Genomic DNA, 27087 nt, shown 5'->3' with positions numbered 1-27087 from the left:
TATATATATATATATATATATATATACGTGTGTGTGTACATTTAAATAATACATATATTTTAATACCTTAATGACTGGATTCGCTATTATACCGCGGGATCACAAACCCAAGGAGTAACCACTCAAAAGACAATAGCTTCTGGCCGGTCAGAGAATCGAACCCTGGTTCAGAAAGCTGGCATGACAGTAAAGCTTTTGTCTTTGAGTGGTTCCCCCTTGGGTTTCTGATCCCGAGGTGTAAGAGAGAATCTAGACATCAAAGTATTAAAATGTATGGCTTATTTGAATATGCACACACACATACATACACACACACACACACACACACACACATATATATATATATATATATATATATATATATATATATATATATATATATATATATATATATATATATATAGTTTTCATGTTCATATAACCTTTAAGGCCTTAATAATTCAACACAGTTATCTTTTAATCTGTGCAATGACTTTACTCCGTTTTTCAGAACCAACTTTTTATCTTTTAATCCTAACAAAGAAGATAACCTCATTAAACGAATGTACTTATCTTAAACAAATACCTCTGCGCCCCCATCTCCTTTCCATAAAAGATTATAAAGATTATGAAGTCTCGTATGCCAGAAAAAGCGGCAAAGGGAATGATATTAAACTATAAATTTCAACCTAAGACCGTGACAGTATAGATATAATCATTTCGTAGAAACAACGCTTCTTGGCCAACAGTCGGTGTGTTATTTGCTATAATTTATATCAGGGTCACCTTTTCCCACACGTCATACACCTCTTTCCACAACCCATATACATTTTCAACATACTATATACATTTTCCACAACCCATATACATTTTCAACATACTATATACATTTTCCACAACCCATATACATTTTCCCCACTCTCCTTACAATTTCAATATAATTTTATTACACTGCATCGGCTGGTTAATAATAATAATAATTAAAAAAAAAAAAAAAGAGGGTCGTTCAGGGAAATAGAGATGGAAGTTTGGGCAGACGATGGCATGGCAATAATATTAAAGACTGTAAGTTTAATAAGAGACACGGTTAAAAATTAGGATTAAAATAACGGTAAATACCTAGCAACATTTATTTAAGGATTTTTTTTTTACCGTTTTAAAAACGGATATATTGACGTAAAAGATAATGACAAAGTATGGTAAAATGACGGTCGCCTGTATTTTACTGAAATAGGGCTGAGAAATGTAAATTTTTCGGAGAATTTCCTAGTAAAATTACGGTTTATTTAACAGTGCAGTTATAAAACGTTCCCCGAACAGGAGGCAAATAATAAAAAAAAAAAAGTATAGGAACCGCCTTTTTTTTTTAAATTGGGTGGGTTTGAAATGCTGGGATAGTAACAGAAAGAGAAAAAATTAAACAGATTTATTGAAAAGCGAACGCATGTTAAGGAGCAATTTTTATCTTTATCTCAGATGGGAAATTCACGTTCTATGTCAACTAATTAAACTTTATTATTATTATTATTATTATTATTATTATTATTATTATTAGTATTAGTATTATTATTATTACTTGCTAAGATACAACCCTAGTTGGAAAAGCAGGATGCTATGAAGCTAGTATCATAAAATCGTATATTGATACAGTAATATCATTACAATTGAATATCATTTAGAAGTGTGGTTTGTTCTCAACATTCAGTAAATACAAAATACACAATGACGCTGGAAATCGTAAAGCTGTTTACTTTCAATTTTCAACTTTTTTTTATGTTTATTTTATTTTCACGTAATTTCTTGCTAGTTTAGGGAGTAACCAGCCATGTCAACATTCCTTCAAGGGATTATCTCTGCTACTGAAGAAGAGATTCTCAACTTAAAACCATTTTCTGACCTTAAGTTTGGCGGTTTTCAAGGTCAGGGTTTTTTTAATATGTATTTAAAAAAAATGCCATCCAATTTGATGGTCACATATTTCAAAGTACATGTAATCTAAGGTTATTAATTCTGAAGGTCACGAATCTAACGGTTATATATTTCAAAGGTCATGAACTTGAAGGTCACGTATTTGATGGTCATGTATTTTAAAGATCATCTATTTCAAGGTCATCTTTTTGAACGTCATGAACTTGAAAGTCACGTATTTGAAGGTCATGTATTTTGAAGATCATGAATTTGAAGGTCAAGAACATGAAGGTCATATACTTTGAAGATCATCTATTTCGAGGTCATATTTTTGGAGGTCATGACCTTGAAGGTCACGTATCTGAAGGTCTTGTATTTTGAAGATCATCTATTTCAAGGTCACGTATTTGAAGGTCGTGTATTTTGAAGATCATCTATTTAAAGGTCATCTTTTTGAAGGTCATGAACTTGAAGGTCACTTATTTGAAGGTCATGAACTTGAAGGTCAAGTATTTGAAGATCATCTATTTCAAGGTCATCTCTAGGTCATGAACTTGAAGGTCACGTATTTGGTCATGTATTTTGAAGATCATCCATTTCAAGATTATCTTTTGGTCATGAACTTGAAGGTCATGTATTCGAAAGACATAAATTTTGAAGATCATCTATTTCAAGGTCATCTTTTTCAACGTTATGAATTTGAAGGTCATGAATGTGTAGGCTATGTAATTGAAGGTCATGTATTTTGAACGTCATACATTTTGGTCACGTTCTATGAAAGATTGATATAGTAATTGAAGTACGTGACCATGTGCTGAGTCCCGGGAAGGCCATTCAACACTGATGTGTAATGGAGTAAAAGTTGAAAAATTATCTGATTTACGGGATTTGGTTCATAACCATAGCCTCTGTACCATGGTCTTCTATTGTCTTGGGTTAGAGTTCTCTTGCTTGAGGGTACACTCAGACACACTATTCTATCTTATATCTCTTCCTCTTGTTTTGTTAAAGTGTTCACAGTTTATATAGGAGATATTTATTTTATTGTTACTGTTCTTAAAATATTTTATTTTTCCTTGTCTCCTTTCCCTGTTGGAGCCCCTGGAATTATAGCATCCTGCTTTTCCAACTAAGGTTGTAGCTTAGCAATTAATAATAATAATAATAATAATAATAATAATAATAATAATAATAACAACCCTGTAATGGGATCTGGGAGGCTATGTAGCACATAGGCACGATTACAAAAGTTGTTCAAATTTAAAATTGAAAGAGATTGGAGGTTAAATAATTCGTAGGGACGCTACAAAGACCCTTTACGATGTGCCCACTCCTAAAAGATCAATCATTCTTATTCAGATACATATTCTTGCTTGGTAGTTTTTCAGAAAATACGAAATATCCCGTTGATGCATCGCTTTAGCTATAGCATTTAAATGTGTTTTTCATATTAAATTTACAATTTCAATTAAAGGTTTAAAGACCGCTCATGAATGGCAGAGGAAGGGGAGAGTGACATTGCCGTAGCAAGCAGGACCGGGCCCTAGAGACTGACCATATATACATCTGATCAGCAACCAAGCCCCTTCTCCACCCAAGCTAAGGCCAAGGAAGGACAGGTATTGGCTGCTGATGACTCATCAGATAGACCTATAGGCTCCCACAAACCCCCATCCTTAGCACACGAGGGTAGTGAGGTTGCAGTGATCAAACGAACTAAAGAGTTTGAGAGGAACTTGAAGCCCAGTCTGTCTATCATCAGTCACGGACGTTACCTCATAGGCTACAACAACCCTAAATTGCAACAAATATACAGAAGTCCTGTTCTTCTATGATTTTTATATCCAATTTTTCTTGTTTTTACTTTCGTATACTTAAGAAGATAAAGTGTGTGAGGAGAATAATCAGCGAGTAAAAAGAAAAAAAAAAAAATATCTTCAGCCTTCTAATGGCCACTTACAAAAATGGCCCCTACAGAAATGATAAAATATGGCCCTTGGCCCATAATTTATGAAGAAACCACTTCCAAGGGCGCAATTAGAGGGCCCTGGTACCTCCCTACATAAGAAACCTAGTTTAAAGGTTAAAGGCCGCTCATGAATGGCAGATGCAAGGGATAGTGATATTGCCCTATCAACATTGACCATATATACATATGATCAGCACCAAAGCCCCCTATCCACCATCGCTAGAACCAAGGAGGGTCAGGAAATGGATGCTGAATGCCCTAGAGACTGGCCATATAGCCTATACATATGATCAACGCCCAAGCCCCTCTCCTTCCAAGCTAGGACCAAGGAGGGCCAGACAATGGCTGCTGATGACTCGACAGGTAGACCTATAGGCTCCCCTAAACCACCCATCTTTAGCTCACAAGGATGGTGAGGTTGCAGTGACTAAAGAGACTACCGAGTTTGAGCTGGACTCGAGTCTCAGTCTGGTGTTCACGAGTCAGGGACGGTACCATATCGGCCATCGCAACCCCCAGTGCCTCGAACATTGCATAAATTAATAAATCATTAACTAATCTGATTAATCCCTTGTTCTTCCAACTCAATCTTCTAAGGATTCCTTATCCACAAAGTAAAAAGTCTCACAAATCAATCAATGTGTCTTTGTGCAACGTATTACCATTATTAATAGTGTACGCGACCTACGAAATGATGGCTAAATATATAGATGGATATGCATTCTGGTAGGTTTAACCCTTCCCACCCTCGGCCCCCTACCCGAGGTACAGGGAAAAAACCCAGTAGTCGTATGTTTGGCAATGTTGCTCAGAGTGACAGGAAGATATACAATAAATATATATATATATATATATATATATATATATATATATATATGTATATATATACATATATATATATATATATACATATATGTATACATATATATATATATATATATATATATATATATATATGTATACATATATGTATATATATATATATATATATATATATATATATATATGTATACATATATATATATATATATATATATATATATATATATATATATATATCTTTATATATACACACAAACACACACACATATATATATATATATATATATATATATATATTTATATATGTGTATATATATATACACACACACACACACACACATATATATATATATATATATATATATATATATATATATATATATATATATATATATATATAAATGTGTGTGTGAGTGTATATATAGCCACAACAACTGTGACGCCACAAGGCATGCAAATCTATTAATTATTGTTTATGTATAGTCTGAATCAAGGTTACTATTCTCAAAAGCTTTGAAGTTTCCGTTGTTCAAAGAACATCGGATATCAGTGGTAATGAATTTCATTAACAGATGCGTTCAGAACAGATTTCAATTAGGTTTAAAGGTTTAAAGGTCCCTCATGAATGGCAAGGGCAAGGGACACTGACATAGCCCTATCGAGTACGACAATGCCTTAGAGACTGACCATATATACATATGATCAGCGCTCAAGCCCCCTCGCCACTCAAGCTAGGACCAAGGCAATGGCTACTGATGACTCAGCAGGTAGACCTATAAGCTCCCCCAAACACCTCACCCTTAGCTCACAAGGATGGTGTGGTTGCAGCGACCAAAGAAACCAACGAGTTTGAGCGGGACTCGAACTCCAGTCTGGCGTTCTCCAGTCAGGGACGTTACTACATCAACCACCACAAAGGTCACTCATGAATGGTGGAGACAAAGGATAAGACAATGCCCTAGAAACAGAACAGTCCCCTATATACATTTGATTAGGGCCCAAAAACCCTGTCTCCTTTCCACCCAAGCTGGGACCAGGGAGGGCTAGTCAATGGCTGCTGATGACTCAGTAGATAGACCTATAGGATCCCCTAAACCCCTCATCCTTAGCTCACAAGGATGGTGAGGTTGCAACGACCAAAGAAACAGAGTTTGACCGGGACTGGAACCCCAGTTTGGCGTTCACCAGTCAGGGGCGTTACCACATCGGCCACCACAGAGATCGCTCATGAATGGTGGAGACAAAGAACATGACAATTCCCTAGAAACAGGACAGTCTCCTGTATACATTTGATTAGCACCCAAAAACCCTGTCTCCTCTCCACCCAAGCTGGGACCAGGGAGGGATAGGCAATGGCTGCTGATGACTCAGTAGATAGACCTACAGGATTCCTTTAAACCCCTCATCTTTAGCTCACAAGGATGGTGATGTTGTAGCGACCAAAGAAACCAACGAGTTTGAGGGGGACTGGAACCCCAGTTTGGCGTTCACCAGTCAGGGACATTACCATATCGGCCACCACAAAGGACAAGACAGTGCCCAAGAAACAGGACAGTCTCTTATATACATTTGATCAATGCCCAAAAACCCTGTCTCCTCTCCACTCAAGCTGGGACCAGGGAGGGCTAGGCAATGGCTGCTGATGACTCAGCAGGTAGACAGATAGGCTCCTCCAAACCCCAATCCTGAGCTCACAAAAACGTTTTTGGTTGCATACACTGCTAGAAACTATGGAGCTTCAGTGCGTCTCGAACTTCCGTCCAACAGATTGCTAGGCAGAGACGTTTCCAATAGGTTAAAATAACTAATTTTTAGGATAGAAAATGTTCTTGTGGAACAATTGTTGTGGAAATTAGTTTACTATGATTGCTACTTATAACGAAAATGTTAATTACTAGATATTGTAAACTAAGGAGATAAGATTCGCAAATAATGCAGCTTAGTGTTTATTTAATAATATTGATATCATGAGGCTTAGTTGAACATATCTTCGAGAAATTATCATGATAATCTTTATTGATAATACATAGTACGCATAATAATAATAATAATAATAATAATAATAATAATAATAATAATAATAATAATAGTGATAATAATAATAATAATAATAATAATAATAATAATAATTAGCAAAAATAACAAAATTAATATAAAATGCATGAGGTACGTATAATAGTAATAATAATAAGATGAAGAGTTAGCAAAAACAACAGTAAAAAATATCAAAAACAACAACAAAAACAATAACAATAATAGCAATAATGCGTTCACAAAATGCCCTATGGCTTTATAAATGAGTTGTTAAAATCCGCTGATTTAGGCTGACCCAAGTTTGTATAACATCTTTGAATGGGGGATTTAAATCATTCATTCACCCCTCCCCCCGCCGAATGAATGATTTAAATCCCCCATTGTAATAAAAAGCTCCTCTCGGTTTTGAAAAATGGACGAAAACAGTTGGCCGTTTGGGCGGGTTGCTGTTGTTTTTAAATTCCACATAAGTTGGAAGGAGGTTATGTTTTCGCCCCTGTCCATGTGTTTGTTTTTGTGTGTGTTTGTTTGCAAACAGCTTCCTGACCACAATCTTAATAGTAGATTAATGAAACTTGCGGGGATTAACTGTTATGTATAAAGCTGGAAATGATCAAATTTTGGAAAGTCAGGGTCAGAGGGCAAGGTTACTGTCAAGCAAAATGTTTAATTCAAGTAATCAAACATAAGTTTGGATATCATTGTCACAGATACTTCAAACTTGGTTAATATTTGAGTGTATGAAAATCTACGCTAATTAATACACGGTAAGGTCAAGGTCGGGCAAAAGGTCGAGAAATTAGCTATCGTGGCGGAAGTCTGCGCTTTACTTAGTGACCCTCTAATTTATCATATTTTCTAGCATTTTTTTATTAAAAGATGGTGTTATTAGATTTAGATATATTTCTTCTACCTGATTAATTCTTATTTTATTATATATGACTTTTCCTTCTAAATCATTGGGTCTTTTAGACAAGGACAACTTCATAGCAAGGCTAACATTATATACTCTATCATATATCATACTCAGAGCAATGATATTTACTATAGTCAATTCTTTTTAGTGAGGCAGATTTGCACCGACTCGCAGGGGTGCCCTTTCAGCTCGGAAGTTTCTTGATCGCTGATTGGTTGGACAAGATAATTCTAACCAATCAGATAGCAAGAAACTTTCCCGAGCTAAAAGGGCACCGCTGTGAGTCAGTGCAAATGCGCCTCATTAAAAAAGATTGAGTGTAGATAATGTTTCAGACAACATTTTATTAGTCATTAAGAATGACAATACGTTTTATCAACATCACTAACATAGGATCAATCTTGATGCAGAATGATTTACTTTCAAAACCAACATTAATGATATATATATATATATATATATATATATATATATATATATATATATATATATATATATATATATCACTGTCATACCAGTTTCCTGGACCAGGGTTCGATTCCCCGGCCGGCCAGTAGCTATTGTCTTTGAGTGGTTCCCCCTTGAGTCTCTGATCCCGAGGTATAAGATAGAATTCAGACATTAAGGTATTAAAATATAAGGCTTATTTGAATATATATATATATATATATATATATATATATATATATATATATATATATATATATATATATATATATATATATATATATATACATATATATATACATACATATAAATATATATAAATATATATATATATATATATATATATATATATATATATATATATATATACAGTATGTATATATATATATATATATATATATATATATATATATATATATATATATATAGTAAAGATATCTTAACATGTTTGCAAAGTGAATCATCAATTAAACGTTTCTCTCCTTTTCAGGCCAGACAAAGTGACAACTGATCATCTACGCGTTCTCGATAGCTTGTTGAAGCAGTACGACAGACGAGCTACTCCAACTAACCATAAAAGTAAGAATTCTTAGCATTATAAGTAGGTATTCAATTCAGTTGAGCAGTTTGTGTGAAGGACAGTTAAGTATTTTAAATAATGTATAGGCCTATGTGGCTGAACGGATAGTGATAGCTGGTAATGTATTTAAAGGTTTAAAAGCCGCTCACGAGTGGCAGAGGCAAGGGACCAGGGAAGGCCAGGCAACGGCTGCTGATGACTCACCAGTTAGACCTATAGGTTCTACCAATCCTGCTCTTCTTAACTCACAAGGATGGTGAGGTAGCAAACACTACAAGAAACTATCGAGTTTGATCTTGATTCGATCCCCAGTCCTCCGAGCGCCAGGCAGGGACACTTTCAATGGGCCATCACAACCCTAATTTTGCCGTATCATGTTTGTAGGACAAATATTATAGCCATTTTAGTAAGTTGAAGAGTTAGTGTGATAGACAAGTAAGTATCCTAAGTAGCGCATATGCCAAGAAGTTTTGAGTTCAATATAAATCAATTAGTAATAACATTAGTATTCTGAGTAACATATGGGACAGGTCGTTCGATATTTCAACTATCAATGCTCAAGAGAGTTATATATTCCGAACAATCTATGTGCTTAGAAGATATGGATTCTAAGTAATATCTTAAGTAGACAGTTAAGAATCTTAAACTCTAAATGTGGTATATAATTATGCATTAAAAAAAGCCATGTACTGAGCAACTACTGTATGTATTCGAAACAATTTGTAACGTAAGCATTTATTTATTTTAAACGTTGTAACTAAGGAGTAAGTGTTTTAAACGATTTAACTTTAAAGGTTTAAAAGCCAGTCATGAATGGCAGAAGCAAGGGACACTGACATTGCCCTATCAAGCAAGACAATGAACTAGAGACTGACCATATATACGTATGATTAGAACCCAAGCCCCCTCTCCACCCAAGCTAGAACCAAGGAGGGCCAGGCAATGGCTACTGGTGACTTAGCAGATATACCTATAGGCTCCCCCAAACGCCCATCCTTAGCTCACAAGGATGGTGAAGTTGCAGTGACCAAAGGAACTGACGAGTTTGAGCGGGACTCGAACCCCAGTCTGGCGATCACCAGTCAGGGACGTTACCACACAGGCCAATACAATGACGTTTTCTAGATGATTATTATTATTATTTGATAATCTACAGTCCTTGTTGGAAAAGCAGGATGCTATAAGCCCAAGGGCTCCAACTGAGTAAAATATCCCAATCAGGAAACAAAAGAAGGAAATATACAAACAACAAATAATGAATATAAACATATTAATACAAATAACAACATTAAAATATATCTATCCTATACACTATGAATAGATCCCCTTCATCTTTTGACCAATCATTCGGAAACTCCCATTAGGAGTTATGCATCTGGTTCTTAGCCGCGAAATTCCCTCTTTGAAGGACTATCCTCCGGCGCAGTCCCTGAGGGAAGCTCAGCCCTCGAAGGCTTTCAAGGGAACGGCCATTTCAATTCTCTGATATTAAGTGACTATTTCAGACATGCTGAGATCTTAGAGATCTGTAGTCTCAGATCTTGGATTTGCAGAGTCGTCTGGCTGAGTCGCCTTCAGCCCATCAGTTTTCAAAGTTGTGTTTGAGAGGGGCCGTTGCATAGGCAATGCCAGCTTCGCTACATTATTGCTGTTGATAATAACAACGTTTTCTATGCCATTTTGATATTTTTAGATGGAATATCTATAATGCTTAGATTATATTACTTATTATTATTATTATTATTATTATTATTATTATTATTATTATTAATAATATTATCATTTTTACTAGTGTAGGAGACCCGTCAAAAAATGACTAATTATTGATATAGATATGCATATACATGCACAGGCACCCTTCTCTCACCAGTGTATGACAACTTCCCCTTCCTCCTACCCGAGGGACAAGGAGAGGAACGTTACTATATATATATATATATATATATATATATATATATATATATATATATATATATATATATATATATATATATATACACATATACCTTAACGGGTTGAAAGGGTTCTTGAACTTCCACAATCAGCAAAGCTGTACTATTCAGGGTCACACGTACTAGGTTGGTTTGCTGTGAGCGAACAGACAAGTCTCCCACCAACACCAAAGAGCAATTGACTAGTATGGTGGTGAAAACTGGCCAAACATCAAAATAATTGAGGACATGTCTAAGGCCTTTGTCCTGAAGTGGACTGGATACGGCTGTGTATATATATATATATATATATATATATATATATATATATATATATATATATATATATATATATATATATATTCATATGCCCCTGTGGCCGCAGGGGCATATAAAAATTAGAATAGCGCCAACGTTATCCCTGCGTGTCGTAAGAGGCGACTAAAAGGGACGGGACGAGGGGGCTGGGAACCCCCTCTCCTGTATAAAATTCCTGCGAGACATCGACAAGGAGATGGAGCTGGGGGGAGAGTGACTGCTCCCCGCACTCTAGTTTTGGGGTGTTTGAATGTGCGTGGATGTAGTACGATAGAGAGTAAAAGATGTGAGATTGGAAGTATGTTTAGAAGTAGAAGGATGGATGTATTGGCCTTGTGTGAGACAAAGATGAAAAGAAAAGGTGAAGTGATGTTTGGTGAAATGTCTGGTAGAGTGTCTGGGATTGAAAGGGGAAGAGAGAGAGAGGGTGTGGCGTTATTGCTGAGTGAATGGATGACAGGTAAAGTAGTAGAATGGAAGGAGATATCATCTAGGTTAATGTGGGTAAGGGTTAGGTTGGGTAGGGAATGTTGGGCGTTTGTCAGTGGGTATGGGCCAGGTAGTGAGAAAAGTGAAGAAGAGCGGAATGAGTTCTGGAATGAATTAACTAGGTGTGTAGAAGGACTGGGTAGAAGGAATTATGTAGTTGTTATGGGTGACTTAAATGCTAGAGTGGGCGCTGGAGAGGTAGAAGGTGTCATTGGGAAGTATGGCGTACCAGGTGAAAATGAGAGTGGTGAGAGACTGGTAGACATGTGTGTTGAACAAGAGATGGTAATAAGTGCTAGCTTCTTTAAAAAGAAAGATAAAAATAAGTATACATGGGTAAGAGTGGCAAATGGAAGAGTAGTAGAAAGGGCATTAATGGATTATGTGTTGATAACTAAAAGAATGTTTGGAAGATTGAAAGACGTGCACGTGTTTAGGGGTATGGCTAACGGTATGTCTGATCATTTTTTGGTGGAAGGAAAATTAGTTGTAGCAAAAGAGTGGGGGAATAGAGTAGGTGGATGTAAAAGGGAGGTAGTGAGGATTGAAGAGCTAATAAAACCGGGGGTAAAAAGTAAATATCAGGAAAGGTTGAAAATGGCATATGATGAGGTGAGAGTAAGAGAAACTGGTAATTTAGAGGAGGAGTGGAAGTTAGTAAAAGAAAATTTTGTTGGGATTGCAAGTGATGTATGTGGCAAGAAGGTTGTTGGAGGCAGCATGAGGAAGGGCAGTGAATGGTGGAATGAAGGAGTGAAGGTAAAAGTGGAAGAGAAAAAGAGGGCTTTTGAAGAATGGCTGTAGAGTAATAGTATAGAGAAGTATGAAAAATATAGAGAGAAAAATGTGGAAGTAAAGCGCAAGGTACGTGAGGCAAAGAGGGCAGCTGACCTGAGGTGGGGTCAGGGATTGGGTCAGGGATTGGGTCAGTCATATGAAGAGAATAAGAAGAAGTTTTGGAAAGAAGTGAAGAGAGTAAGGAAGGCTGGCTCAAGAATTGAAGAGACAGTGAAAGATGGAAATGGAAGTTTGTTAAAAGGAGAGGAGGCAAGGAAAAGGTGGGCGGAATATTTTGAAAGTTTGCTGAATGTTGAGGATAATAGGGAGGCAGATATAATTGCTGTTCCAGGTGTTGAGGTGCCAGTGATGGGAGATGAGAATGAGAGAGAGATTACAATAGATGAAGTGAGGAGAGCACTAGATGAAACGAGAGTAGGAAAAGCATCTGGTATGGATGGTGTGAAAGCTGAGATGTTGAAGGAAGGGGGTGTGACTGTACTTGAATGGTTGGTGAGATTGTTTAATATGTGTTTTGTGTTGTCAATGGTACCAGTAGATTGGGTTTGTGCATGTATTGTACCACTATATAAGGGTAAGGGAGATGTGCATGAGTGTTGTAATTCAAGAGGTATTAGTTTGTTGAGTGTAGTTGGAAAAGTGTATGGTAGAGTATTGATTAATAGGATTAAGGATAAAACAGAGAATGCAATTTTGGAAGTACAGGGTGGTTTTAGAAGAGGTAGGGGTTGTATGAATCAGATTTTTACAGTTAGGCAGATATGCGAGAAATATTTAGCAAAATGTAAGGAGGTGTATGTTGCGTTTATGGATCTGGAGAAAGCATGTGATAGAGTTGATAGGGAAGCAATGTGGAATGTGATGAGGTTATATGGAGTTGGTGGAAGGTTGTTGCAAGCAGTGAAAAGTTTCTACAAAGGTAGTAAAACATGTGTTAGAATAGGAAATGAAGTGAGTGATTGGTTTCCGGTGAGAGTGGGGCTGAGACAGGGATGTGTGATGTCGCCGTGGTTGTTTAACTTGTATGTTGATGCAGTGGTGAGAGAGGTGAATGCTCGAGTGCTTGGACGAGGATTAAAACTGGTAGGCGAGAATGACCATGAATGGGAGGTAAATCAGTTGTTGTTTGCGGATGATACTGTACTGGTAGCAGACACAGAAGAGAAGCTTGACCGACTAGTGACAGAATTTGGAAAGGTGTGTGAGAGAAGGAAATTGAGAGTTAATGTGGGTAAAAGTAAGGTTATGAGATGTACGAGAAGGGAAGGTGGTGCAAGGTTGAATGTCATGTTGAATGGAGAGTTACTTGAGGAGGTGGATCAGTTTAAGTACTTGGGGTCTATTGTTGCAGCAAATGGTGGAGTGGAAGCAGATGTACGTCAGAGAGTGAATGAAGGTTGCAAAGTGTTGGGGGCAGTTAAGGGAGTAGTAAAAAATAGAAGGTTGGGCATGAATGTAAAGAGAGTTCTATATGAGAAAGTGATTGTACCAACTGTGATGTATGGATCGGAGTTGTGGGGAATGAAAGTAATGGAGAGACAGAAATTGAGTGTGTTTGAGATGAAGTGTCTAAGGAGTATGGCTGGTGTATCTCGAGTAGATAGGGTTAGGAACGAAGTGGTGAGGGAGAGAACGGGTGTAAGAAATGAGTTAGCGGCTAGAGTGGATATGAATGTGTTGAGGTGGTTTGGTCATGTTGAGAGAATGGAAAATGGTTGTCTGCTAAAGAAGGTGATGAATGCAAGAGTTGATGGGAGAAGTACAAGAGGAAGGCCAAGGTTTGGGTGGATGGATGGTGTGAAGAAAGCTCTGGGTGATAGGAGGATAGATGTGAGAGAGGCAAGAGAGCGTGCTAGAAATAGGAATGAATGGCGAGCGATTGTGACGCAGTTCCAGTAGGCCCTGCTGCTTCCTCCGGTGCCTTAGATGACCGCGGAGGTAGCAGCAGTAGGGGAGTCAGCATTATTAAGCTTCATCTGTGGTGGAAATGTGGGAGGTTGGGCTGTGGCACCCTAGCAGTACCAGCTGAACTCGGTTGAGTCCCTGATTAGGCTGAAGGAACATAGAGAGTAGAGGTCCCCTTTTTGTTTTGTTCATTGTTGGTGTCGGCTACCCCCCAAAATTGGGGGAAGTGCCTTGGTATATGGATATGGATGGATATATATATATATATATATATATATATATGGAACCAGGCACTTCTTCTTAATTATATAGGAGAGATTGCTAGCTAAGTTGCAACTATAGTCACGAAAGTAGGATGTTATAACCTTAAAGGTTCCAACAGGAAAAAAAGACCAGTGAGAAAAAGGAAAAAAGTAATATATCTCTTGATGAAAAGAATTAGAAAATTACCCTCTCTAAATATAAGTGCATCTTTATTCCGGACTTTGCTGATTACCTTTCCCTCTTTATCCGACTTACGCCATGTTCATTTTCCTCCCGTCTTTCCTAAAGACATTCACCTACCCGGCTAGGAAATGCTAAAAGTTCATTTCAGGAGTTGGTTATTCATTCCAGTGAATGTCTTGAGGATGAATATTCAGTTCTGAAGTTACGCTGCGTCAGCGTATAATTATACGCCTGACTTTTCATGTCTTCCCTCTCTGGAGTGCTCTTAAATTCCTAGCCATTATATGTTTAATGAAACTCTCTCTCTCTCTCTCTCTCTCTCTCTCTCTCTCTCTCTCTCCCGGGAGTGCTATTAAATTATTAGCTATTATATGTTCAATAGAAACCTGACTCTCTCTGTCTCTGTCTCTCTCTCTCTCTCTCTCTCTCTCTGGAGTGCTATTAAATTACTATCTATTATATGTTCAATGGAACTCTCTCTCTCTCTCTCTCTCTCTCTCTGGAGTGCTATTAAATTACTATCTATTATATGTTCAATGGAACACTATCTCTCTCTCTCTCTCTCTCTCTCTCTCTCTCTCTCTCTCTCTCATACATATTCCAACTTGCAACAACTGTAAGGACATAAATTTGCGTAAATGAGATTCACGTTGCAATTTTATCATCACAAAAAAAAAAAAAAAAGAAGCAAAATCCACGGTCCCACTTTCATGAAGGCTGATCAAACAAGTTAATTACTTTATTCAAAGTTAAACTGCAATACACGCCTTTGGTGACCATTTAAGCACGAGGATTTCATTCACAATACTGTTTGATATTCGAAAAAAAAAAGATTCTGATATAATTATTCATGACAGATTATATCCGATTGATCGAGGCCTGAATCTCGCCATGGATTCCCACTCTCATTGGAATCAAGAGCAATTGAGCTTTTTTTTTTTTTTTTTTTTTTTTTAATAAAATTCACATATGTTACCTATACTGCCATACAGCCAGGCTTTTTTTTTTCTTTTTAATAAAAGCCAAATCTGTTACCTATGCTGCCATACAGCCAGGCTTTTTTTTTTTTTTTTTTTTTTAAATAAAAGCCAAATCTGTTACCTATGCTGCCATACAGTCGGGCCTTTTTTTGTTTAAATAAAAGCCACATATGTTACCTATGCTGCTATACAGACGAGATTATCCCAAGTGGAATTCATTTGTTATGTTGATCTCAGAATCAAATTTAATAAGGTTTGGTGTAATTACCTCCGCCAACGAAGTTGGAAGGAGGTCATGTTTTCGCCCCTGTTTATGTGTGTTTTTTTTTTGAAAGGCTTCCTGTCCACAATTTTAATCGTATGGTATTGAAACGTGTAGGGATTAACTGTTATGTAAAAGGTTAGAAATTATTAAATTTTGGAAGATCAAGGTCAAACATCAAGGCCACGGTCAAGCAAAATGTTCAATTCACGTATTTAGCCATAAGTTTGAACATTGTTGTCACCGGGACTTAAAACTTGGTTCATATATGAGTGTATGAAAATCCACGCCAATTAATACATCTTAAGGTCAAGGTCAAGTAAGATGTCGAGAAACAATTTGCCGTGGTGGAGATCTGCGCTCTGAGAGTTATCGAAATTTAATTAAGAATACTTTTATGTTGTTTTCATACAAAAATGCAGCAGCATTTTATGTTGGTCTACCGCAAATAGTTTAATGATTTTATGTTGGTCTACATACAAATAGATTAGAGGTTTTATGTTGGTTTACGTGCAAATAATTTAAAAACTGCGATGTTGGTTTATATGCAAATAGTTTGAAAGATGTTATGTTGGTTTACATGCAAATAGTTTGAAAGATGTTATTTTAGTCTGCATGCAAATAGTTTGAAAGATGTTATATTAGTTTACATGCAAATAGTTTGAAAGATATGTTACTCTACTTGCAAATAGTTTGAAAGATGTTAGGTTGGCTTACATGCAAATAGTTGACAGCGTTTCATGTTGTTGTGAGACTCAACTTTCACAATGTTTTATATGGGTCTACAGTAAATTATCTGCAAGGTTTTACGTTGTTCTCAGGCACAAGTTATACAAGGTTTCGTCTTTGTTTACGGTCAAGAGTTTTTGAGGCTTAATTTTTCCAGGTCAATTTCTTTTCTTTACGAAGTTTTATGTTGGTCTATGACAAATAATTATGATTCTTTATTTTGTGCTCTGGACAAATACATCCTGTTTGCCCTATCTGTCATAAGGCCAAAGACAGGAAAGGGCTGATAAAAATTTAAAATCAATAAAAATATAAACCTTCACTTAATCTTCGAATCTCCACTTCTATCATCAATCATCTATCCTTCAAATCCACTTCAAACTCATCGTTTGAATCAACCACTTCTATTCTTCAACCGTCAACTACAATGCGTTATACATAAAGATTACAGAAGGTCAAGGCTTAAATCAACAATACAAAATGACAACATATATAGAGTAGGTCATTTTGCTTTTCAAATTATTGTTGTAACTTGGCTTGTCATAATAATAATTTGATGATGGCAATAACAAGAATGAAAGACGTAATTCATTGTTCATTTACATATTCTACTTATTCGCAAAACCCTACGTTCATTAACATTCAATTTCGAATGTTATATAGACAAACATTTAGAAGGAACATCAGAAGATATTTGAGTGTTAATATGAATATTTTAATAAAGACGAACTACTTGTAAGTCTGCTTAACGTGACGTTTATTCAACACGATAAATTATTAATGATAATGTTGGGGAAATGGAAATATATTTACGAATAAGGCGAACATTACTCAGACCCAAATATCAAAATGATAAAAAAGTCACAAGATCATTTAGCGTAGATGTGGGGTTACCTTAACACCTTGAAAGGGTTTTGTGTATCGCCTTGATCAGCAAAGCTGTACTAGTCAGGGCCACCCATGCTAGGTTAGTTCGTTGTGAATGATCAGAATAATGTTTCCCATTATCATCAATCGCCAGTGGCCAGTTGATGAAAATGGCCATAACCCAGACATGACTAAGGAAATCTCTGAGGCCTTTGTCTTGCAGTGGACTAGAAGCTGCTTATTCATTTGTTGTTGTTGTTGTTGTTGTTGTTGTTGTCGTGTGTGTGAGTGTGTTTGTGTGTGTGTGTGTTGCGTGCAAGGAATCCTGAATCTGCTGCTAAATCTCTCTCTCTCTCTCTCTCTCTCTCTCTCTCTCTCTCTCTCTCTCTGTTAATTGATTAATGGAGTCTACAGCAGTTTCTCTCCCAGTTTTCTTCATTTCTTGAATATAACCTACCAAAGGGGACGTAGTGAATAGGTACAATACAGTTGTATGCTTTTAAACTCTCTCTCTCTCTCTCTCTCTCTCTCTCTCTCTCTCTCTCTCATATGTATTCCAACATGCAACAACTGCAAGGACATAAATTTGCATAAATGAGAATCACGTTGCAATTTTATCAACACAAACTAACATTTACTAGAAAAAAAAGAAAAAAAAATTAGGAAAAGCCACGGTCCCACTTTTATGAAGGCGGATCAAACGAGTTAATTACTTTATTCAAAGTTAAACTGCAATACACGCCTTTGGTGACCATTTAAGCACGAGGATTTCATTCACAATACTGTTTGATATTCGAAAAAAAAAGATTCTGATATAATTATTCATGACAGATTACATCCGATTGATCGAGGCCTGAATCTCGCCATGGATTCCCACTTTGATTGGTATCAAGAGCAATGGAACATTTTTTTTTTTTTTTTTTTAATGAAAGCCGCATCTGTTACCTATGCTTTAATAAGGTTTGTTGAAATTACCTCCGCAAACGAAGTTGGAGGGAGGTTATGTTTTAACCCCTGTTTGTAGGTATGTGTGTGTGTTTGTCAACAGCTTCCTTGCCACATTTTCAATCGTACAGTACTGAAACTTGCAGAGATTAACCATTATGTAAAAAGTTGGAAAGGATTGAATTTTGGAAGGTCAAGGTTAAAGATAAAGGTCACGGTCAAGCAAAATGTCCAATTAACGTAATTAGCTAAAAGTTTGGATATCGTTGGACTTCAAACTAGGTTCATATTTGAGTGTATGAAAATCCACGCCAATTAATACATGTTAAGGTCAAAGGTCAAGGTGAATAAAAGATCGAGAAATAAGATGCCGTTGCGGAGGTCTGCGCTCTACAGAGTGCCACTCTAGTTATCAAAATGTAATTAAAAATACTTTATGTCGTTTTCAGAAAAAACAGCAGCTTAATTTTATGTTGGTCTACCGCAAATAGTTTACAAGGTTTTATGTTGGTCCACATACAAATGGATTAGAGGTTTTATGTGTGTCCACATGCAAATAGTTTGCAAAATGTTATGTTGGCTTAAATGCAAATATTTGTCAAGGTTTCATGTTGTTCTCACATTCAACTTTTACGTTTTATGTGGCACTATTATTATTATTATTATTATTATTATTATTATTATTATTATTATTATTATTACAGTAAATAATTTGAAACTTTTTACTGTACATTGTTCTCAGGCGCAGGTTATACAAAGTTTCATTTTGGTTTACGGTAAATAAATAGTTCATAAGGTTTTATTATGTTGTTTACAAACTTTTATGTTATCAGGCAATAATTTTACAAAGCTTTATGTTGGTCTGTGACAAATAACTAAAGACTCTTTATTTTGTTCTCTGGACAAATACATCCCGTTTGCCCTATCTGTCATAAGGCCAAAGCCAGGAAAGGGTCCTAAATAGGGTTGGAAAGATGATGTGATAAAATTTAAAATCAATGAAATATAACACTTCACTCAGTCTTCGAATCCCCACTTCTATCATCAATCATCTATCCTTCAAATCCACTTCAAACTCATCGTTTGAGTCGACCACTTCTATTCATCAACCATCCATTACAATACGTACTACATAAAGGTTACAGATGGTCATAGCTTAAATCAACAATCAAACTGACAACACATCGTTAAGGTCATTCTGCTTTTCAAATTATTATTGTAACTTGGCTTGTCATAATAATAAATTCATGGCGGCAATAAAAAGAATGAAAGGCGTAATTCATTGTTCATTTACATATTCTACTTACTCTCAAAACCCTACGTTTATTAACATTCAATTTCGAATGTTATACATACAAACATTTAGTAGGAACATCAGAAAATGTTTGAGTGGTAATATGAACATTGTAATAAAGACGAACTACTTGTAAGTCTGCTTAACGTGAGGTATATTCAACACGATGAATTATTTATCCATAATGTTGGGGAAATGGAAATATATTTACGAATAAGGCAAACATTACTCAGACCCAGATATCAAAATGATAAAAGTCACAAGATCATTTAGCGTAGATGTGGGGTTACCTTAACACCTTGAAAGGGTTTGTGTGTTACCTTGATCAGCAAAGCTGTACTAGTCAGGGTCATACATACTAGGTTAGTTCGCTGTGAACGATCAGAATAATGTTTCCAATTATCATCAATCAGCAGTGGCCAGTTGATGAAAATGGCCAAACCCCAGACATGACTAAGGAAATCCCTGAGGCCTTTGTCTTGCAGTGGACTAGAGGCTGCTTATTGATTTGTTGTTGTTGTTGTTGATGTTGTTGTGTGTGTGTGTGTGTGGGTGTGTGTGCGTGCGCGAGCAGGAACCATGAATCTACCGCTAAATTCTCTCTCTCTCTCTCTCTCTCTCTCTCTCTCTCTCTCTCTCTCAAATTACCAAATGAACGCAACCACCTGAACAAGGGACGAATAGAGCAAGCGTATGGCCACCTATTGAAACTCGCTTTTTCTCTCTCTCGTCCTCCTCTAATTGCAGGCGTCGCTCGGGCATCGAAAGAAGCTCGATTGATTGATGGGAAAAAACTGACTGGCGTCACACATGTGTCAATGCTGACTCCATATGGGAAGAGGGATGTTGGTCTCACTTATTGTCAATATTGGGAATCTGAAGGGTGACTCTCACTCTCTCTCTCTCTCTCTCTCTCTCTCTCTCTCTGTTAATTGATTAATGGAGTCTACAGTAGTTTCTCTCCCAGTTTTCTTCATTGCATGAATATAACCTACCAAAGGGGACGTATTCAATAGGTACAATACAATTACATGCATGTAAACTCTCTCTCTCTCTCTCTCTCTCTCTCTCTCTCTCTCTCTCTCTCATGTATTCCAACATGCAATATGTGAAAGCACATACATTTGCATAAATGAGATTCACATTGAAATTTTATCCAGACAAAGTAACATTTACTATAAGAGAAAAAAAAAACAGGAAAAGCCACGGTCCCACTTTCATGAAGGCTGATCAAACGAGTTAATTATTTTATTCAAAGTTAAACTGCAATACACACCTTTGGTGACCATTCAAGCACGAGGATTTCATTCACAATACTGTATGATATTCGAAAAAAAAAAAGATTCTGATATAATTTTTATGACAGATTATTTCAGATTGATCGAGGCCTGAATCTCGCCATGGATTCCCACTTTGATTGGAATTAAGAGCAATTGAGCTATTTTTTTTAATAAAAGCCACATCTGTTACCCATGCTGCCATACAGCCAGGCTTTTTTTTCTTTTTTTTTTAATAAAAGCCACATCTGTTACCTATACTGCCATACAGCCAGGCTTTTTTTTCTTTTTTTTTTTTAATAAAAGCCACATCTGTTACCTATGCTGCCATACAGCCAGGCTTTTATTTTTTTTTTTTAATAAAAGCCACATCTGTTACCTATGCTGCCATACAGCCAGGCTTTCATTTATTTATTTTTTTTTTAATAAAAGCCACATCTGTTACCTATGCTGCCATACAGCCAGGCTTTTTTTTTTTTAATAAAAGCCACATCTGTTACCTATGCTGCCATACAGCCAGGCTTTTTTTTTTCTTTTTTTTTAATAAAAGCCACATCTGTTACCTATACTGCCATACAGCCAGGCTTTTTTTTTCTTTTTTTTTTAATAAAAGCCACATCTGTTACCTATGCTGCCATACAGCCAGGCTTTTATTTTATTTTTTTTTAATAAAAGCCACATCTGTTACCTATGCTGCCATACAGCCAGGCTTTTATTTTCTTTTTTTTTTAATAAAAGCCACATCTGTTACCTATGCTGCCATACAGCCAGGCTTTTTTTTTATTTTTTTTTTAATAAAAGCCACATCTGTTACCTATGCTGCCATACAGCCAGGCTTTTATTTATTTTTTTTAATAAAAGCCACATCTGTTACCTATGCTGCCATACAGCCAGGCTTTTATTTATTTTTTTTTTAATAAAAGCCACATCTGTTACCCATGCTGCCATACAGCCAGGCTTTTTTTTTCTTTTTTTTTAATAAAAGCCACATCTGTTACCTATACTGCCATACAGCCAGGCTTTTTTTTCTTTCTTTTTTAATAAAAGCCACATCTGTTACCTATGCTGCCATACAGCCAGGCTTTTATTTTCTTTTTCTTTTTTAATAAAAGCCACATCTGTTACCTATGCTGCCATACAGCCAGGCTTTTTTTTTCTTTTTTAATAAAAGCCAATGCCACATTTTCAATCGTACAGTACTGAAACGTCCAGGGATTAACTGTTATGTAAAAAGTTGGGAATATTTAAATTTTGAAAGGTCAAGGTCAGAGAGCAAGGTCACGGTCAAGCAAAATGTCCAATTCACGTAATTATCCCTAAGTTTGAACTTTGTTGTCACAGAGACTTCAAAATTGGTTCATATTTGATTGTATGAAAATCAAATCCAATTAATACATGTTAAGGTCAATGTCAAGTAAAATGTCGAGAAATAATTTGCCGTGATGGAGGTCTGCCCTCTACAGAGTGCCACTCTAGTTATCAAAATGTAATTAAAAATACTTTATGTCGTTTTCAGACAAAACAGCAGCTTAATTTTATGTTGGTCTACCGCAAATAGTTTACAAGGTTTTATGTTGGTCCACATACAAATAGATTAGAGGTTTCATGTGTGTCTACATGGAAATAGTTTGCAAAATGTTATGTTGACTTAAATGCAAATATTTATCAAAGTTTCATGTTGTTCTCACATTCAACTTCAACGTTTTATGTGGCAATATTATTATTATTATTATTATTATTATTATTATTATTATTATTATTATTATTATTATTATTATAGTAAGTAATCTGAAAATTTTGGCTATACGTTGTTCTCAGGTGCAGGGTATACAAGGTTTCAATTTGGGTTAACAGTAAATAAATAGTTCATAAGATTTTATGTTGTATCCAGGACAATTTGTTTTTCTTTACGAAGTTTTATGTTGGTAACCGGGTGAATATTTCACAAACTTTTATGTTATCAGGCAATAATTTTACAAACTTTATGTTGGTATATGACTGATAATTATGATTCTTTATTTTATTCTCTGGACAAATACAATCGTGTTTGCCCTATCTGTCACAAGGCCAAAGCCAGGAAAGAGTCCTAAATAGGGTTGGAAAGATGATGTGATAAAATTTAAAATCAATGAAATATAACACTTCACTCAAACTTCGAATCCCCACTTCTATCATCAATCATCTATCCTTCAAATCCACTTTAAAACTCATCGTTTGAGTCGACCACTTCTATTCTTTAACCATCCATTACAATGCGTAATACATAAAGGTTAAAGATGGTCATAGCTTAAATCAACAATCAAAATGACAACACATCGTTAAGGTCATTCTGCTTTTCAAATTATTGTTGTAACTTGGCTTGTCATAATAATAACAAGACTGAAAGACGTAATTCATTGTTCATTTACATTTCTACTTACTCTCAAAACCCTACGTTCATTAACATTCAATTTCGAATGTTATGCATACAAACATTTAGAAGGAACATCAGAAAATCTGTGAGTGTTAATATGAACATTGTAATAAAGACGAACTACTTGTAAGTCTGCTTAGCGCGAGGTTTATTCAACACGATAAATTATTAATCCATAATGTTGGGGAAAGGGAAATATATTTACGAATAAGGCGAACATTACTCAGACCAAAATATCAAAATGATAAAAGTCACAAGATCATTTAGCGTAGATGTGGGCACACCTTAACATCTTGAAAGGGTTTGTGTATAGCCTTGATCAGCAAAGCTGTACTAGTCAGGGCCACCCATACTAGGTTGGTTCGCTGTGAACGATCAGAATAATGTTTCCCATTATCATCAATCAGCAGTGGCCAGTTGATGAAAACGGCCCAAACCCCAGACATGACTTTGGAAATCTCTGAGGCCTCTGTCTTGCAGTGGACTAGAAGCTGCTTATTCATTTGTTGTTGTTGTTGTTGTGGTTGTTGTTGTTGTGTGTGTGTATTCTCTCTCTCTCTCTCTCTCTCTCCTCTCCTCTCTCTCTCTCTCCTCTCTCTCTCCTCTCTCCTCCTCTCTCTCTCTCTCTCTCTCTCTCTCTCGCTTAAATTACCAAATGAACGCAACCCACCTGAACAGGGGACGAATAGAGCAAGCGTATGGCCACCTATTGAATCCCGCTTTTTCTCTCTCTCGTCCTCCTCTAATTGCAGGCGTCGCTCGGGCATCGAAAGAAGCTCGATTGATTGATGGGAAAAAACTGACTGGCGTCACACATGTGTCAATGCTGACTCCATATGGGAAGAGGGATGTTGGTCTCACTTATTGTCAATATTGGGAATCTGAAGGGTGACTCTCACTCTCTCTCTCTCTCTCTCTCCTCTCTCTCTCTCCTCTCTCTCTCCTCTCTCTCTCTCTCTCTCTCTCTCTCTCTGTTAATTGATTAATGGAGTCTACAGTAGTTTTTCTCCCAGTTTTCTTCATTGCTTGAATATAACCTACCAAAGGGGACGTAGTGAATAGGGTCAATACAGTTGCATTCATCTAAACTTTCTCTCTCTCTCTCTCTCTCTCTCTCTCTCTCCTCTCTCTCTCTCTCTCCTCTCTCTCTCTCTCTCTCTCTCTCTCCTCTCTCTCTCTCTCTCATGTATTCCAACATGCAATATCTGAAAGCACATACATTTGCATAAATGAGATTCACATTGAAATTTTATCCAGACAAAGTAACATTTACTATAAAAAAAAAAAAAAAAAAACAGGAAAAGCCACGGTCCCATTTTCATGAAGGCTGATCAAACGAATTAATTACTTTATTCAAAGTTAAACTGCAATAAACGCCTTTGGTGACCATTTAAGCACGAGGATTTCATTCACAATGCTGTTTGATTTCGAAAAAAAAAAAAAGATTCTGATATAATTATTATGACAGATTATTTCAGATTGATCGTGGCCTGAATCTCGCCATGGATTCCCACTTTGATTGGAATCAAGAGCAATTGAGCTTTTTTTTTTTTTTTTTTAGTAAAAGCCACATATGTTACTAATGCTGCCATCCAGCCAGGGTTTTTTTTCTTTTTCTTTTTTTTTTTAATAAAAGCCACATATGTTACGCTGCCATACAGGCGGCCTTTTTTTTTTGTTTAAATAGAAGCCAACTATGTCACTTATGCTGCCATAAAGCCGGTTTTTTTTTATAATAAAAGCCACATCTGTTACCTATGTTGCCATGCTGACGTGATTATCCCAAGTGAAATTCATTTGTTATGTTGATAACAGAATAAAATTTAATAAGATTTGTTGTAATTACCCTCCGCCAACGGAGTTGAATGGAGGTTATGTTTTTAAACCCCCTGTTTGTATGTATGTATGTATGTGTGTTTGTGAAAAGACTCCTGGCCAGAATTTTAATCGTACAGTACTGAAACGTCCAGGGATTAACTGTTTTGTAAAAAGTTGGAAATAATTAAATTTTGAAAGGTCAAGGTCAGAGAGCAAGGTCACGGTCAAGCAAAATGTCCAATTCACGTAATTATCCCTAAGTTGGAACTTCGTTGTCACAGATATTTCAAGCATGGTTCACATTTGTTTGTATGAAAATACAATCCAATTAATACATGTTAAGGTCAAGGTCGAGAAAAAGGTCCAAAAATAAGCTACCGCGGCAGGAGATCAGCGCTCTACAGAGTGTCCCTCTAGTTATTACAATATAGTTGAAATAATTTTTTTTTCAAGACTAAAATGCAGCAAAATTTTTATGTTGGACTACTGCAAATAGTTTATAGGGTTTTATGTTGGCCTACATACAAATAGATTAAAAATTTTATGTTAGTCTACATGCAAATAGTTTGAAAGATGTTATGTTAGTCTACATGCAAATAGTTTCAAAGATGTTGTTAGTCTACATGCAAACAGTTTGAAAGATGTTATGTTAGTCTACATGCAAACAGTTTGAAAGATGTTATGTTGGTCTACATGCAAACAGTTTGAAAGATGTTATGTTAGTCTACATGCAAGTAGTTTGAAAGATGTTATGTTAGTCTACATGCAAATAGTTTCAAAGATGTTGTTAGTCTACATGCAAATAGTTTGAAAAATTTTATGTTAGTATACATGCAAATAGTTTGAAAGATGTTATGTTGGCTTACATGTAAATAGTTTGAAGGATGTTATGTTAGTCTACATGCAAGTAGTTTGAAAGATGTTATGTTGGCTTACATGCAAGTAGTTTGAAAGATGTTGTTAGTCTACATGCAAATATTTTTAAAGATGTTGTTAGTCTACATGCAAATAGTTTGAAAGATGTTATGTTAGTCTACATACAAAGAGTTTGAAAATGTTATATTAGTCTACATGTAAATAGTTTGAAAGATGTTATGTTACTCTACTTGCAAATAGTTTGAAAGATGTTAGGTTGGCTTACATGCAAATAGTTGACAGCGTTTCATGTTGTTGTGAGACTCAACTTTTACAATGTTTTATTTGCATCTACAGTAAATTATCTGCAAGGTTTTACGTTGTTCTCAGGTGCAAGTTTTACAAGGTTTCGTCTTTGTTTACGGTCAAGAGTTGTTGAGGTTTAATGTTTCCAGGTCAATTTCTTTTCTTTACGAAGTTTTATGTTGGCCTATGACAAATAACTATGATTCTTTATTTTGTTCTCTGGATAAATACATCCTGTTTGCCCTATCTGTCATAAGGCCAAGGTCAGAAAAGGGACCTAAATAGCTTTGGAAAGATGATCTGATAAAATTTAAAATCAATAAAATATTTAACTTCACTTAATCTTCGAATCACAATTTATGTCATCAATCATCTATCCTTCAAGTCCACTTTAAACTCATCGTTTAAGTCAACCACTTCTATTCATCAACCATCTATTACAATACGTAATACATAAAGGTTACAGATGGTCATAGCTTAATTCAACAATACAAAATGACAACATACATCGTTAAGGTCATTCTGCTTTTCAAATTATTGTTGTAACTTGGCTTGTCATAATAATAATTTGATGATGGTAATAACAAGAATGAAAGACGTAATTCAATGTTCATTTACATATTCTACTTACTCTCAAAACCCTCCGTTCATTAACATTCAATTTCAAATGTTATGCATACAAACATTTAGAAGGAACATCTGAAAATGTTTGAGTGGTAATATGAATATTTTAATAAAGACGAACTACTTGTAAGTCTGCTTAACGTGACGTTTATTCAACACGATGAATTGTTTATC

General features: G+C 35.9%; 1 long non-coding RNA gene across 1 annotated transcript in view; it reads left to right on the top strand.

Annotated features, from left to right (window-relative positions):
• Positions 1-27087, top strand: part of LOC137622803 (uncharacterized) — a 436057-nt gene that overhangs the window by 391591 nt on the left and 17379 nt on the right. Inside the window, exon 2 of the long non-coding RNA XR_011040478.1 lies at positions 8566-8654. This is a non-coding gene — a long non-coding RNA (uncharacterized lncRNA). The remainder of the gene's footprint in view (positions 1-8565; positions 8655-27087) is intronic.

This window comes from Palaemon carinicauda, chromosome 29 (assembly GCF_036898095.1).
Source record: "Palaemon carinicauda isolate YSFRI2023 chromosome 29, ASM3689809v2, whole genome shotgun sequence".
In the NCBI taxonomy this organism is placed as follows: domain Eukaryota; kingdom Metazoa; phylum Arthropoda; class Malacostraca; order Decapoda; family Palaemonidae; genus Palaemon; species Palaemon carinicauda.
Note: the sequence above shows the minus strand (reverse complement) of the source record. Positions and strands in the feature narration are given on the sequence as shown.